This window comes from Microtus oregoni, unplaced genomic scaffold (assembly GCF_018167655.1).
Source record: "Microtus oregoni isolate MIOR12 unplaced genomic scaffold, Mior012 000000F_ref0000247, whole genome shotgun sequence".
NCBI lineage: Eukaryota > Metazoa > Chordata > Mammalia > Rodentia > Cricetidae > Microtus > Microtus oregoni.
The window spans coordinates 85384649-85389981 of NW_024543059.1; the positions used below are offsets into that span (position 1 = coordinate 85384649).

The window sequence follows — 5333 nt, forward strand, 5'->3', positions numbered from 1 at the left end:
ACTGATATTTAAAAACCTTAATCAAAAAATTTCAAAATTTGAGGACCACTGATTATGAACACAAACACACACAATTGTTTATCTCCAATTAGTTATTAAACTAATCTTATGCTGTTGATAACAACATGTAACTGTATATTTCAGCATAGGAATATCTTAGTGTAATGAATTATAAGCTAATAAGCTTACGTATAACATTTTTATCTCAATGCATTATTAACTAATAACAATTTCTTCCTGAAAATGAAACTGAATTCTAGAACACCAGAAAAATCAATATTTCTAAAATATTAAAATCATTATGCATTTAAAGATAACACTTTTTCTTAAAGATTTTTTTTTTGAATTCCCAAAGAATGTCCCCTTTATTGTGTTCAGGGGCAGATTATAAAGAGATAGCCACACCCCACCAGAAACCACTCTCCTGCCATCAGGAACTCCTGAAGGTCTCGTGTTCAGAGCAGCTGTAGGCACTCAGATCAGGGGATTACAAGAAATTCAGGATCTGGGGTCTCACTGCTCCCAACATAACTAGCTGAAAGAAAGTGGAAGTCTCCCAATCTTGAATAATTTCACAATAGCCTGTAAGTTCCTAGAAGCCTTGCCAATGTAAAGCATTGAATCTAATACACTGCATTTCATAGCAATAACAAGGCCAGAGATTTGTATGCTGTTTTATTGTATGCTACAGCCAGTGTATATAAAATAGTTAAACCTTGTGAAACAGAAATGCATGAAGATTCAGAGAGGTAGATGTTAAGGATTGACAAGTAAAGACTGTGTATTATGACACATGCTAGAGAAGCTTCTGTACAGACTTCAGAAAAGTGGTTTAAGAAACCTCAAGATAGCTGACTACAAAAAGGAGCAGACTTTCTGGGGTCTGAAGTGATTTGTACTAGAAGACACTTCGGTCAGCAGAGGGTCATGCTGAGCATTCTGCAGACAGAACTGTTTCAAGTCTGCAGCTGCCTGGGAAACCTTCACGCGGTTGAGCCCAGCCTCCAGCCGAAGCTGCTGATCCATCTTTTTCATGGTGGCCACGCTAGAGGAACCCTACATAGTGCTCTGGACAGCTGTGCTGACTCGTCGGTCCGGGTGAGGGATGGCAGGTCGCGGGGCGGCAGGGGGTGGGGGGTTAAAGATGTTTTAAAATCAGTTGTTGTCAGGGTTTCTGTCCTGATCAGTTCCCACAATTGTTAATTCCCAAAGAAACCACACAGAGGTCTACATTAACTATAAACTGATGGGCCTAGGATCTCAAGCTTCTTATTAACTCTTATAACTTATATTAACCCATTATTCTTTTTTTTTTTTTTTTGGATTTTTCGAGACAGGGTTTCTCCGTAGCTTTTGGTTCCTGTCCTGGAACTAGCTCTTGTAGGCCAGGCTGGCCTCGAACTCACAGAGATCCGCCTGTCTCTGCCTCCCGAGTGCTGGGATTAAAGGTGTGTGCCACCACCTCCCAGCTTAGCCCATTATTCTTATCTGTGTTAGCCACAAGGCTCAGTACCTTTTTCAGCGAGGCAGTCACATCTTGCTTCTTCTATGGCTGGGCCAGAACTGTAGAAGGAGCTTGCTTCTTCCCAGAATTCTCCTGTTCTCATTAACCCACCTCTATTTCCTGTTTGGTTGTCCCACCTATACTTCCTGCCTGGCTACTGGCCAATCAGCATTTATTTAAAATATAATTGACAGAATACAGACCATTGTCCCACACCACTATCAGTGAAAACAAATACTTATGTAACATGTTTGTCTGTGATTTGATTCAAGACTATTGATACCAGAACTGATGAATCACCATCCCTGTTAGAAGATTGTATGTTCCTGCATGAGAAAGCATGGAAAATAAATGAACAATGTCCAATTATCTTCATCTACATTTAAAAAGATAATTAAAGAAATGGGGTTATTTTTGCCCTTAGAAATCAATGCATAGAGACTTTTAAAATCTTCTTAAAGAAATAGACTGGTCTCCAGGGTATAATATGATTTTAGCTATTGCATGAAACCCAGAAAGAATAAGCCAATTAGATGAAGGTAGGTCAGACCTTTAAATACTTTGAAACACAGTGTTGCATACAGTATGCAGGGGACAGATATCATTCTTATTCCAATCAGGGGAAGAGTTTCATGAGGGTCTTAGGATTATCTTCCCCATGTAACACTGAGATCCCTCCTCCTGGTGTTGTTATGCTCAATTAAGATGTATATAACTCTCCCTGTTCTGAGCCCATGCTGTCAGGTTCTCATTCTTACTTATCCAGAAGGGTCGAACATATGTATCCAAAAAGTATGACTGTCTAGTTGCCTTCCCAGATGTTTTCATCTTAAATTGACAGAATGGACTCCCTGAGGTTTTCTCTGTGTGAGTTAGCATCTTGGTCTCTAGTCATTCTTACTAACTGAGACAGAGATGAGGCTGGTTTCTGAGCACAGAAAGGTGAATATCTGCCTCTGGACTGTAGTGATTGTCACCTGGTAAAGAAGTATACCATCCTGAGGCATTCTGACAACGTGACAACTGACTTTCGAAGGACAAAATTCTCCATTCATGCTCACGACATGTACACTGAGAAGTACTGAGACCAAACCAATGAAATAGGTGGCTCAGAGGGTCAAAGTGCTTGTCATACAGTCTGAGGATCTGAATTCAATCCCTGGAACTCATGTGGTGGGAGAAGAGAACTTATTCACTCAAATTATCCTCTAATCTACCTGCGGATACCATAGCACGCACATGCACTCATGTACACACACATACACATGAACAAAAAAGTTAAAAATTTAAAGTCTAAAATAATGCCCTATCGTAGATATGAAAGCAACATAGTAATCCCTGCCTGAATTGCATGGTAATGAATGAGAGAACGGAAGCTCACTCTCCAGCTGACATTTAGCTTTGCCAGGTGGCTAAGGGAGAAAGGGTTCTCTAGAAGGAAGAATCCATTCCAAAGATCCAGAAAATGTAAGAAAACATGGGAAGAAGAGCAGAGTTTAGAGTGTCTCAAGGGTAGACAGAGGGAGGTTTGGTAGCTGCCATTGGACTTGTGGAAGATGACAAAGATCTGAGAGATTGTATACATGTTTCTGGTGAATAACAAAATACGTTGAGAAAGTACTGCGTGCCAGGCCCCGAGGAAGCTTCTTTGGGACACACCATTAAATCAGATCTGACATGATATGATGTGGGAGTGTCATATATCAATCTGTTGATTTCATTGGCTAAGTAATAAACAAACTGCTTGGGCTCATAGGTTAGAACATAGGTGGGTGGAGTAAGCAGAACAGAATGCTGAGAGGAAGAGGAAGTGAGCTCAGACTCAACAGCTCTCCTCTCCAGGGCAGATGCCTCTGAGAGGCGCCATGCCCCGCTCCTGGGCAGACACACGCGATGAAGCTCCGACCCAGGATGGACATAGGCTCGAATCTTCCCAGTAAGACCGGTGCTTACAGATTATAAGAGATGGGTTGATCGGGATATCAGAATTAGCCAGTAAGGGCTTAAGTTAAAGGGCCAAGCAGTTTTTAAATGAATATAGTTTCCGTGTAATTATTTCGGGTAAAGCTAGCCGTGGTGGCGGCCGGGTGCCGGGGACGCAGCCCGCCGCTCTTATTACTACAACAATGATAGTGTAACAGATGGAAAGAAGGTTTAATCAGAAGGCTGCTGACGATGTTTTTATAAAGTCATTCCATACCTATGGTAGTGTATAGCAAAGCTAAGGGATGCAGACCTGAGACCTTGGTGAGACCTTCTCACAAGACTTTGAACTTGAGTCTTGGAACTAGATTTGAAGAGGGTTCCAGCCACTTCTTACCATGGTGATGTCTCTGCCTCCACTGTTTATACCAATCAGGTCTGAAGGAATGCCTCCTGTCCAGAGAATCTAGACATTTGGGTATGTATTAGGCAAAATGTACCTAAGTGAGCAGCCACTGGTAAAAAAATAGTTGATGTGTGAATCCCTATTGCACCTGCCGTATGGACAACATTGTTGTGTTGCCATTATCCAATGTTGAAACATTTGCCGTTCTGGAATCACTGGGGATTCAGAGAGAGCAGCTTCACTGGGGTGTATGTGCTGAGAGAGCAGGGAAACACTAGGCTGATGAGGAGGCAGGAAATAAGAACAGGGAGTCACAGAAAATAAGTAAATGATTCTTAGTACCAAGGCCTGGTACAGAGGCTTTGCTCTTATTTGCTTATCTACAAGAGTCTTAAATTCAGGAAAATAAAGCAAGCATTGGTGAAGAAAGTCTTAAGGTCCAGGAAATTCCGTAGGATGAGCAAATATAGCTGCATCCTTATGATTTATCCTAGATCTTAACTGATCAACAAAAACGCAACTTAATAAATGACTTCAATGTGTGGTATATATTTATGGAAAGATGCTAGGCAGAGCATGTGCATATAGCAAAAATAATGTGTAGCAGCCTGCTCACACAGTAACATGTCTGTCGGTGAAATGACTCCACAATTCATTGGTTTTCTCATTTGCTTTCACCCTCCCAAAACCCATTTGGTCTCAAACCTTCTGTCCACATCAGCTACTCAATAGTGTCCTCATTAACATGTAAGTACAAAAGTGAACACAGGTCTTCAACAAATATAACACATATACTGTAGAAATAGTTTATATATATATATATTATAAAATATAAATATAATATAAAAATTATATATATATATATATAATAAGAGTCTTGAAGCTGGGCAGATGGCTCAGTAAGCAAGAGCACGGGATGATCTTGCTGAGGATCTGAGTTCAGTTCCCAACATCCATGTTGGACAGCTGACAACTGCCTATAACTCCAGCTGCAAGAGGTCTGATGCCCTCTTCAAGCCTTCATAGATACCTGCACTTAAAGGCACATACTCAAAAATTAGATGCACACACATACGCACACGCAAACACATGCACACATTAAAAATAAAATAAAGAAAGGAAGGAATATTTTCCCTCTTAATTTTCTCATATGATATACCATACTGATGTTCATCATAGAAATTATAGCTTCCAAAAATCTTAAGAATACTTTCATTATTCCACATCATAAATCCATTAAGTACATCCAAAGCATGATGTATTTTATATCTTTTATGTTCTTTCCTACATTAAAGTTGAATGACTGTATGATTAAGTTTAGTTTTATTCTTTCTTTTTTACAAGATGACCCCTATAAGTAGAGGTACAAATATCATTGCCATATATCAGACACTGGAGAAAAAAATGAGATCAAAGTATCTATAAAATGTGCTCACCTTTCAGTTATGACAGACTATGGGAAGAACAGAAGGTCAATAAGTTAAATTGAAATTAGAATGA

The 5333-nt window shown here is 40.0% G+C and overlaps 1 pseudogene; it reads right to left on the reverse strand.

The window, feature by feature from the left end:
- Window positions 1-855: 855 nt before the first annotated feature.
- LOC121448072 lies at window positions 856-1062 on the reverse strand (annotated as a pseudogene).
- Between the last annotated feature and the right edge of the window lie 4271 nt (window positions 1063-5333).